Source organism: Aegilops tauschii, chromosome 2 (assembly GCF_002575655.3).
Source record: "Aegilops tauschii subsp. strangulata cultivar AL8/78 chromosome 2, Aet v6.0, whole genome shotgun sequence".
NCBI lineage: Eukaryota > Viridiplantae > Streptophyta > Magnoliopsida > Poales > Poaceae > Aegilops > Aegilops tauschii.
In genome coordinates, this window is record NC_053036.3 from 193560968 (window position 1) to 193573351 (window position 12384).

Here is a 12384-nt window from a genome sequence, read left to right on the forward strand (position 1 = left end):
TTCTTTTTGTGAATCATTTGCTACTCACTATTGAATTCAAATAGGATCTTTTGGAAAGAATTAAGCGCAACTCCGAAGATTGGGAGCTCTACGAAGGTAAGGAGACATGTATAAAGCTTGAGTTTGATTGTGTTAAAACTTTTATGGATACCGATGCTTTTCATAATTTTATCACTAAGTATGGACTTGACTCTGAGATAGTAGCTTCTTTTTGTGAATCATTTGCTACTCATGTTGATCTCCCTAAGGAGAAGTGGTTTAAATATCATCCTCCCATTGAAGTAAAAACAGTAGAACCCATTGAAGCTAGAGAAGAAAATGTTACTTATAGAGCTAATCCAGTTGTTCCCGTAGCTTATATAGAGAAACCCCATTTTCTCGTAAGGATAAAAGAATATGCTAAAGCTTCAGTTGTGGTTCGCAAAAGTTGTACAAGAATACCTACACCCTCAAGACAAATGAAAGTTGAACCTAATGTTGCTATGGTTAAAGATCTCTTGGTTGATAATATCGATTGGCATGTTATTTATTTTTGTGATGAAGCCACTAGAATTGCTAAACCCGATGAAAAAGATAAAAATAGACATGTTGTTGGCACGCATGTTGTCTCTGTTAAATAGGAGATCATTGTTATCATGGCTTATGTGATTTGGGTGCTAGTGTGAGTGCTATCCCGTTTACTTTATACCAAGAAATTATGAATGATATTGCACCTACTGAAATAGAGGACATTGATGTTACTATTAACAGTACTGGAGGATGCTGCTAACGTGACACTACAATCAGAGACCCTTTCATGAAACTGTGTGCGATGCATTAATCGCAAACGGGGATGTAAAAAACCGTCAAAAAAGGTGCAAAACGTTTGCGATGGAGGATGCATCAAACACAGTTTAGATTGAAGTTGCGTGTGCGATGCAGGGCATACGGTTCAGTTCAATGAACTGTTTGTGATGAGGAGGAACAAAAGAAACGGAAATCCAGAAGAAGGTGTGTGCGATCTACAGCATACGGTTCACTCGGATGAACTGTTTGTGATTAGGCAACACAAAAGAAACGGTCAGCCAGATCAAGGTGTGTGCGATTGATACGTCTCCAACATATCTATAATTTATGACGTATTCATGTTATTATATTATCTATCTTGGATGTTTTATATGCATTTATATGATATTTTATATGATTTTTGGGACTAACCTATTAACCCAGAGCCCAGTGCCAGTTTTTGTTTTTTTCCTTGTTTTTGGGTTTCGCAGTAAAGGAATATCAAACAGAGTCCAATTGACCCTTGTGGTGGCCTCGGGACTCCTCTAATCTAACTCCGGTACTCCGTGGGCTTCTTTTGGTCCAAAAATAATCTCCAGAAATTTTCAGGTCAATTGGACTCCATTTGATATTCCTTTTTTGGGGCGCGCCCCCGACCTTGTGGCTGCCTCGTGGGTCCCCCTGACTTGTTCTCGATGCCAACACATCTTATATATCCCCAAACCTCCAGAATAGAACCTAGATCGGGAGTTCCGCCGCCGTAAGCCTCTGTAGCCATGAAAAACCAATCTAGGCCCTCTCTAGCACCCTGCCGGAGGGGGCCAACATCACCGGAGGTCATGGAGGAGGAAGCCGGAGGGGTCACCATCGTCATGGAGGCCAAGGACCAGAGGGAGAACCTTTCCCCATCTAAGGGGAGGCCATGGAGGAGGAAGCACAAAGGGGAGAACCGCTCTCCCTCTCTCTTGGTGGCGCCGGAGTGCCATCGGGGGAATCATCGCCGCGGTGATCCTCTTCATCAACATCACCATCATCATCACCATCCTCACTCTCTTACGCGGTCCACTCTCCCGCACCCCGTTGTAATCCCCTACTTGAACATGGTGCTTTATGCCACATATTATGATCCAATGATGTGTTGCCATCCTATGATGTTTTGAGTAGATTTCTTTTGTCCTATGGGTTGATTGATGATCTAGATTGGTTTGAGTTGTATTTTTTATTTTGGTGCTATCCTATGGTGCCTTCCGTGCCGCGCACACGTGAGGGATCCCCGCTGTAGGGTTTGCAATATGTTCATGGTTTGCTTATTGTCTGTGTTGCTTGAGTGACAGAAGCATAAACACGGGCAAGTGAGTCATGACATATGGGAATAAAGGGGACTTGATATGTTAATGCTATGGTTGGGTTTTACCTTAATGATCTTTAGTAGTTGCGGATGCTTGCTAGAGTTCCAATCATAAGTGCATATGATCCAAGAAGAGAAAGTATGTTAGCTTATGCCTCTCCCTCATATGAAATTGCAATAATGATTACCGATCTTGTTAACTATTGCCTAGGACAATTCCGCAGACCGATCCATCATTATTCCACACTCGCTATTTATAATTTATAGTAATATATTCTAACTTTATGATAACAACACCTACTTTTATATTTTAGTTCTCCGATATCATGCAAAGTTATCCTCTTCATACCCACAACGTAGTTTTATTTCTCGTTTCTAGTTGGAAGCAAACGTTCGGTGTACGTAGAGTCGTATCAGTGGCAGATAGGACTTGAGAGAATATTGATCTTACCTTTAGCTCCTTGTGGGTTCGGCACTCCATACTTATCACTTCCACCTTTGGAAAGTGCCACGATGATCCCTTGCACTTGAGGATTATCAAGCTCTTTTCTGGCGCCGTTGCCGGGGAGCAATAGCGTGGGGTTGATATTTTCGTGTATGCTTGTTTGCTTTCTTCACTAAGTAATTTTTTTTCCTTTTTTTGCTTAGTTGTGGGTGAAACAAACAAAAAAATAGAAAATGAAAATACCAAATAAATTTACTTGCCTCTTATGCCTAAAAAGGTTTTCAGAAAGAGAAGTTATTGGAAGGTTGTGCATTGGAGAAGTGAGGGTCGACCTTGAACACTTGTGTTCATGCTCATGGAAACAATGTAGAATTTTTCATGGAAGTTTCTCAAAAATAAGTATCCCTATGTATATATTCATTGTTTTATAAAAATATTGTGTCTAGGTTTGGTTTTAGAATGTTTAAATTGCTTGTTTGGTGTGTGCTGCAGAAAAACAGAAACTTTGGCTGTAGTGTTTGAATTGTTTAAATTCACTGGAGTATGATAAAAAATTTAAACTTTTACACATTACTTCTCTGCAAATTGTTTAGATTTTCCTATTTTTTAGAATTTTTGGAGGTACAGAAGTATACGAAATATCCAGATTGCTACAGACTGTCCTGTTCTTAACAGATTCTGTTTTCTATGTGTTGTTCGCTTATTTTGATGAATCTATGGGTTGTATCGGGGGGTATGAACCATGGTGAAAATGGAATACAGTAGATATAATGCCAATATGAAAATGGAATGAGTTTACAACAGTACCTAAAGGTAGTGATTTGCTTTATTATACTAACGGAACTCACAAAGTATTTTTGAGTTTTGTGTGGATTAAGTGTTCGAAGAACGAGGAGTTACCGATATGAGCAGAATAAGGAGAGGCAAGAGTTCAAGCTTGGGATGCCCAAGCCACCCCAAGTAAATATTTAAAGGATACTCAAGCATCTAAGCTTGGGGATGCCCTGGTTGGCGTCCCATCTTTCTTCTTCAACAATTATCGGTATACGTTGGTTTTTGTTTTGTTCACATGATATATTTCTTTTGAGTTTATTTTTCCTTTATTTTCCTTTATACTCCCCACTATTATGAGATAGTCCTTCATTGATTTATAGAATGCTTCCTGTGCTTCACTTAAATCTTTTGAGTATGGTTTTATGGAATGCTCTTTGTGCTTCACTTAAATCTTTGAGCATGGCTTTATAGAATGCTTCATGTGCTTCACTTAAATCTTTTGAGTATGGTTTTATAGAATGTTCTTTGTGCTTCACCTAAATCTTTGAGCATGACTTTATAGAATGCTTTGTGTGCTTCACTTATATATTTTGAGCTTGGATATTGATAAATACATATTAATTGTAGAATGATCTATGAACTTCACTTATATCTTTTAGAGTATGAATAAAATTATCATTGAAAGTGGGCCTGGAAGAGTGTCAACTCTAGGTAATGATTCCACTATCTTGGAGGGTGTTGAATCTTATAATATTTATGAAAGTGGATTTGGAGAGGTCATGACTTTATTTAGTAATGATTCAACTATCTTGGAAGAGGTTTCAATTGATTTTGATGAGAACAAAATCGCTATTGTGATGACATGTATGCTATAAATAACAATGATAACCATGAAACTTGTCATCTTGATTTTAATTTTCAACTGGATTTTGCCTCACATGATAGTTATTTTGTTGAGTTTGATCCCACTATTATGAATGAGAAGAATTTTCCTTATGTGGAGAGTAATAAATTTTCTATGCTTGTGGATCATGAAAAGAATGCTTTATGTGATGGTTATATTGTTGAATTCATTCATGATTGTCGTGGTTTTGTCACGGCAGATGTCCTAGAGAAAGGACTTAGTCGTGGAGCCGTCGCCACGGGTTAACTTAAAGGGGTTAAAGTGGACAAGAGACGCAATAGAGTTTTATACTAGTTCAGCCCCTTACGATGAAGGTAAAAGCCTACGTCTAGTTATGATGGAATTGTTGGGGTTTCGATGACCAGGGAGTGAATACGCTTTGCCCGAGTCTCGAGTTGTTGTCTGTTGTCCTTGAACCGCCATCAGGTCGTCCCCTTATATACATGGGTTGACACCCGTCGGTTTACAGAATCCCGAGGCTGGCTCATAATCGTGTCCGGCTCGGTCTCTGCTACTTCTATCTTACAACACAAGTTTACATATCAAAGCCGGTTTATGTCTACAGGCCTTAAACCGGCTTTGGGCCCTGGGCCTCCATAAAGCATCACCGTCTGTCTTCATGGACTTCAGATACAGATGAACTACTTATGGGGTTAACCCAGTCTCTCCTGGCCGGTTTACACCCAGTGGTAATATCCCTAACATTAGGCCCCAGATTGATTTGAACTGGTTCACGTCAATCCTCAATTCTTACGAAATTTTCTTCTTCAACATCTTCACATGCTCTTGTAAACTGCCGTGACATCATCTTCTAGGATCATGGTAAACCGTCGTGACGTCACCTGTTATTTAAAACTGTGTATAATCCACCTTCATTAATGAGCCTCCGACAATCGAGGCGACAGCTCCGCCTCATATCCAAAATTTAGGCTCCTCGATACTCGCACCTAACGTTTATCTTTCTACCCTTATAAATTGGGCCAGGGGGTCTTTCCATTTTCCCCCTCGTGCCTCTTCGCGTCGTCGTCTTCCTCGCGCCGACCGACCCTCAAGCTCTGCCGCCGCCGTCGTCCTTCACCTCTGCTTCGACAAAGGCCGCTGCATCAACCTGATCGTATCAGAGAAAAGCGGTGATCCCCCGCTGCTTCCTCCTGCACCAGTAAGTCCCTCTTCTTCTCGCCCTAGATCCGCCATTAGGGTTCGGTGTTCTTCATAGCTTGAAGCCGTTCTTCCTTCGGTAGCACCAATGGCCGGTTAGATCTGACTATTTTCAGCGCCTTTTGACGTTTAGAATCCTTTCTTCTTGTTAAGGCACCTGCTTGATATCCAACTCATCTGAACTTGGTGAACCTTTAACACGCTGGAAATTAGGCCAAAATATATTTTGTTTTTCCAATGCGCGGTAGATCTGAAATTACCCTGGCAAGATGTGAAACTTGTTTCTTCCTTCACTTGTACATTTTTAATACCAGATTGGGCGGTTTAACTTCATATACAGAATGATGACCCAGTAGATACCATTAGTCCCCTGTTGAACCGCCAATGCATTCATCATTGTACTATTTCCATTGTCAGACTCCGGTTTACGAATAACCCATTCCGGTTTAACAATATGCTTACATCCTTATACCGCTGTATAGTTGTCCTTTGTAAATCTTAAACCGGCAATAATCATGTTTCAGATCTTTCATTGCCATGGCCAAGCAAGTCTATGAATACAATTGGGCTCCTTCTCGAGTAACCGAAGAACAGTTAAACAATCTTGTTAAAACGGGCGATTTAGCCAAGAAAGATGTCATCCACTGGAGGGTCCCTGGCCTGGAAAATCCTCCTACACCCAAGGACGGAGAGGTAGTCGTGTTTGCTGACCATGTGAGTCGAGGTTTTAGCCCTCCCGGTTTGAAATTTTTCCGAGATGTACTAGCCAATTTTTAGCTGCGTCCTCAAGACATCGGTCCCAATTCTGTGACCAACATCCGCCACTTCCAAGTCTTCTGTGAGGTTTACTTGCAAGAGGAACCTACAGTCGAACTGTTTAGGGATTTCTTTCACTTAAACCGTCGCACAGAGTTCTCGGATGGACCCAATACGGAGCTGGGCGGAATGGCGGTCCAGAAAAGGAAAGAAGTCACCTTCCCTCATCCCAAACTCCACAGTCACCCCAAAGAGTGGAACCAGACTTGGTTTTATTGCATGGATACCTCTCCATCTGATGAAAACCCCCTGTCGGGTTACCGCCCTGAACGCTTGAGCAACACACATCCTTTTCCTCAGAGGTTGACTACCAGAGAAAGGGCCAACTATGCTCCTCAATTATCAAAGCTCAGAGCCTTCATGGCATACGGTTTGACAGGAGTTGAACTTGCTCGTTGTTGGATAAGCTGGAGTATTCCGCCCTTAAGCCGGCGCTCCGGTTTGATGTGTGAGTATACGGGGAGTTTGAAGGATGCTCAGCGGCACATTGACATTCAACTTATAGATGCAGAAGTCACTGAGGCTATAAAAAAGATACTGAACGAACCGGAGGCTGTCTGTGCCCAAACCGGACTACTCCCTTTCTGCACCTTCAACAAACCACCAGCTGTAAGAATCATATAATCTTTTTATCTGTAGTTGCTTCTGTCCAAATATTCTCTGAAAGTGTGATTATTTTCTGACAGGGTGATGATCCGTTCTGGAACAAGAAACCATCACAAGACAAACCGGCGAAGCCGCAAGACAAACCGGTCAAGCCAGTTCGTCCAAAGACCAAGGTTGTTAAAAAACCTGCCAAGAAAAGGACCACTGCATTCTCCGACCTACCAGCTGATGACGATGTGGGTAATCTGGAACCAGAGGTAGAACTTGACTCTCTTGGTTCATTTTTCGTACACCTCATTGACAATGATTATTATCAGGACGACGCTGAAGGCAGTCATGCTGACGATGTAGAGGTAATCATTCTTTCCTCCGATTCAGATCCTCTGCCGACATCGAAAATCCGTCGAGCAAACCGGAAAGTAAAATTTTCTCACCCCCTTGCTTACTTGGACCCAAACTTTCTTTTGAAGAAACAACAGCACGAGGCTCGCCGGACAACCCGACACAATGGCCAGGTAGTTACCTCCGTCGGTTTACCAAACAGTCCGGTTCGGAAACGCCGATCAGAGGTCCCTTATCCCATTGATACTTCATGGCCCAAAGTAGATTGTTTCCGCCAGCCTCTTAACCCGTCTGATTCAAATTATCAGGGTACTTCTCACTCATCTTCTGGCGAGTCGTCGGCCACCAAACTTCCACCCCTCAAAACGGTTCTTGGGTGAGCTATACACTTGTTGTTATCCTTGATGTTGCTATTTTGATATACTGTACTGATCCTTATGTTTATTTTTCTCAGCGCCAAGCCCGGACCCAGCAAGAAAGCTCGGTTGAATAAACCAGCTGATGAAGATGTGGCTGTTGGACAGGAGAAAACTCCAGATCCTGAAGAGACCAACATTGATGCCATACTGAATGACCCACCGCCTCAAGATCATGACTTCGTTGCTGAGCAGGCAGAAGTTGACACCACAAGCCATGCTGGCCAGCCAACCAGCCCTGTCCGAACTGACAATAAACCGGCAAGTCCAGTTAAGAATACTGACAAACCGCCAACCCCAGTAACGGCTGCTGATGACAAAGATGATGACATTATGATTACTGGCACTGGCCATACCGTTCCGGGCAATCCTGTCGCTTTGTCAAAGCATACCGCCAAAGATGAGCTCTCTGCAATTGGCAAGGGCAAATGGAACGCCGATTTGTCAAATTATGCCCATCTGAATGCTCAAGACCTTCACTTTGGCTTCCTGAACCGTCTGTAAACCAGCCGTGACTATGAAGCCGGTTTGGTAAATATGATGAAGGAGCGATATGAGGTAACTTTCATAAGTGTTTCTCTCTTATATCTAACTGCAGCCTATCAACTCCAGTAACCCCCAAGTGACGGTTTAAGATACCAATTTAAACCGGGACTTAGTAACAATTTCATGTTTGCAACAATGCATCTTAACTTCACTGATGTAGCCCTCAAGGGCCGGTTTAACTTTATAAAGATGAACTGGGACTTTGTAGAAGAATGCCCATATCAGCATTTTATGAGCAAATACACATTAGCCCCCAAGTGCCAAGCTTAATACTTGTATTGTGCTTGGGACTTGTAAAAATTTCTGATTAAGAGCAAATATGCATTAGCCCCCAAGTACTAAGGGCATAACTTGTTATGTGCTTGGTACTTCAAATATGTACTGTCAACTCATTATATATCTGTCTCTTTATAGGATGAGCTGAGCAAAAAGGAATGTCAAATCGCCGATCTGCAAGAAAATATCAAGTCCCAACAGGCCGAAGCTTCCAAGGCAAAAGATGAGCTGACGAGCGCCTTAGCCGCTATGGAAAAGCTAAAGGAGAGCTTCAACAAGGAGCGGGCGGATTGGAACACAGAGAAATCTGCTTTGCAGAAAAGAGCTAAAGAAGCAGAGGCAGCTCTCAAACCGGTGGTAGACGAGCTGACTGGTGTAAAGTGGCAAGTACATGCGATGACCGCTGCTGTGTTTGGTAAGCATCCTTGCTTTATACTTTCAACATATCTTCCCATGTGTTGCTGGTTTACTGACGTTTATAGTGATGCAGGAACTCGTATTAGCCATCTGGGCTCTGACGTGCAGAAGAAATTGAAAGCGGCCTATACTCTGATAGAGCAGCTGTATACCGGTGCGCAGCGGATCATCTGCACCGCTTCACACAATAAACCTCCACCAACATTGATCAAGGACACCTTAGAAAGGCTATCCATGCTGCCTGCCCGGGTTGAAGAACTAAAGAAGGCTGCTGCAAGGGCCGGACCTTTGACCGCTCTAACCCGGGCAAAGGCGTGGGTGCCTGATCTTGATCCGGTGGACGTGGCTAAAGGCTTCCCAAGCTTAAAAGAAGACGGATCAGAATTTGGCCAGGAGGATCTCCGCGCCATAAACCGGGAAGTACGTCCACTGGCTTGTCAATTGGCTGAAGAAGCTGATCTCTGATACTATCAGGCAAGCTATGATGACAAGAACAGACGGGTTGCTGCACCAATTCCGGAAGCGCAAAATCTAATCCCTCTAATCTGTAAGCACACTTATGCCCCTGATATTGAACCGTAAACCCTTATAAGCGACGAAGCTGTGTTCCAAGCTTTAACTGGGATCGACTGGACAACTGTTGACTTCCAGCCGCTGGGTAGAGACGAAGAGGATGAACCGGTGCAAGATGATCCGCAACCGTCAGGTCAAGCTGATAAGCAATCATAACCCGGGGGCCGGTTTAGTCTTCCACGTGCTGCAATGCTTATTGAGAAACAATTATCCCTTTGGGCACTGAAACGCCTTGTAATAGGCTAGTTAAAACACTTGTTCTGTTATGCCTTCGTGCATATTTATCTGCAACTGATGCGTGTTAATCCGCCATGCTTAAGATATGATGTTCATAATCCATAGCTATTTATTCAAGTTGTTCCTGCAGATAAGAAGCTTAAAGCGCCCTGACGGTTTACCACCGGGAGGGTCATGGTACCCAAATATATATATGACCACGGTTTATAACCAAGGTTCTAAAAGATAACCAAATATGGAAATATATGATACCTGTGACCTTTAGGCATAGTGTTGGCTGACCAACTTTGTAATGAGGGTAATAACCCTAATCCGGAGTAGAAGTAACTCCTGTTATATGATGCTGGTTTATCAGAAAACCGTTCCAAGCTGTGATAAACACCGGCTTATTCCATACTGGTGACTTTGAGTCAAAACCAGACTGGGCTGATAGTCTCCGGATTATAATTTGATCGTGTACTGACAACTTGTGGTTGACAGCCTAACCGGGTTGATAAACACCGGTTTAAAAACATCACAAATCTTATGAAAACAAAGAAAACTTAAAAGGGAAATGAAAACCATTGTAGTGGAGGCTTTTCATGGGCTGCCAGGCCCTAAATTCGACAGCAAAGAATCCCCAAGCAACATTGTGAGCTGTGCTCAGTGGGTGCCTATGTTTGAGCTGTTGTTTTACAACACTCTCTTTGGCCCCGGATTGATGTGGCTTTGAGCCGATCAAGAGGTGTGACTGTGGTTCGGATACGACCAAGCCCCCAAGTGATGTTGTGGCATTGCGCCGATCAAGAGGTGTAGCTATGGTTCGGGTACGACCAAGCCCCCAAGTGATGCTGTGGCATTGCGCCGATCAAGAGGTGTAGCTATGGTTCGGATACGACCAAGCCCCCAAGTGATGATGTGGCATTGCACCAATCAAGAGGTGTAGCTATGGTTCGGATACGACCAAGACCCCAAGTGATGCAATATAAAGCTTAGAGAAGCTAAATCAAGGGGTAAACCGGACGCCGCTTTGTAAGCTCCATGTAACCACACATGATGTAAGAAAAATGACAGATACCCCGCTTTAGCCGAGGTTCCGATTTATTATATTGATCATAATATATACATTGTCATAATATGTACATAAGTAGAGCCTATAGCTCAAGTATAGTAAGGCCGAAGATGAGCAATATTCCACGGCCGGTTGGTCTCCTCCTCCGATTTACGTGAGTCTTTGCGCTCTCGAACATCGATTAGGTAGTATGACCCGTTCTGTAGATTCTTGCTGACCACAAAGGGTCCTTCCCAAGGGGGGGATAGCTTGTGCATGTTCGTCTGATCCTGGATGAGTCGAAGTACCAAATCGCCTTCTTGAAAGGTTCTGGTTCTAACCCGGCGGCTATGATAACGATGCAGATCTTGCTGATAAATCGTTGTATGGGCTACCGCCATGTCATGTTCCTCATCTAACAGGTCAAGAGCTTCCTGCCGTGCCTTCTCGTTGCCAGCTTCAACATATGCCGCTACACGAGGCGAGTCATGACGGATGTCACTAGGAAGAACTGCTTCCGCTCCATAAACCATGAAAAATGGTGTATATCCTGTCGATCTGTTGGGTGTGGTATTGATGCTCCACAACACAGAAGGTAACTCCTCAACCCAACAACCCGGCGTCCGTTGCAAAGGAACCATAAGCCGGGGTTTGATGCCTCTCAAGATCTCTTGATTGGCCCTCTCCGCTTGACCATTAGACTGTGGGTGAGCCACTGATGACACGTCAAGACAGATGTGCTCATGTTGAAAGAACTCCTTCATGGCACCTTTTGACAGATTGGTACCATTGTCTGTTATAATACTGTGTGGAAAGCTGAACCGGAAGATCAACTTTGTGATGAATTGGACCGCCGTGGCTGTGTCACACTTACTAACTGGCTCTGCCTCCACCCACTTCGTGAACTTATCAACCGCCACCAAAAGGTGGGTCTTCTTGTCCTTGGACCTCTTGAAAGGCCCAACCATATCCAGCCCCCAAGTTGCAAACGGCCAGGTGATTGGAATCATCCTCAATTCTTGAGCCGGTACATGAGCGCGTCTTGAGAATTTCTGACAGCCATCACATCTTTTGACCAAGTCCTCGGCTTCAGCATGAGCTGTCAACCAATAGAAACCCTGACGAAACGCCTGGGCCACCAAAGATTTTGAACCGGCGTGATGACCACAATCTCCTTCGTGGATCTCACGCAAAATTTCATGGCCTTCCTCAGGAGACACACAGCGTTGAAACGCCCCTGTCACACTGCAATGATGTAACTCTCCATTGATAATAGTCATGGACTTGGACCGCCGGATTATCTGCCTGGCCAGAGTTTCGTCCTCTGTTAACTCGCCCTGGTTCATATACGCCAGATATGGAACCATCCAATCCGGGATAACATGAAGGGCCGCCACCAACTGAGCCTCCGGATCAGGAACAGCCAAATCCTCCTCACCAGGGAGCTTGACGGACGGGTTATGCAAAACATCCAAGAAGACATTAGGTGGAACCGGTTTACGTTGGGAACCCAGGCGGCTTAAAGCGTCCGCCGCTTCATTCTTCCACCGGTCCACATGATCCACCTGATAACCTTTAAGTGACCTGCAACAATATCCACCTCACGACAATATGCTACCATTAGTGGGTCCTTGGAATCCCCAGTGCCGGACACTTGTTGAGCCACCAGATCCGAGTCACCGAAGCACTTAACTCGGCTTAGGTTCATCTCCTTAGCCATCCGAAGACCAT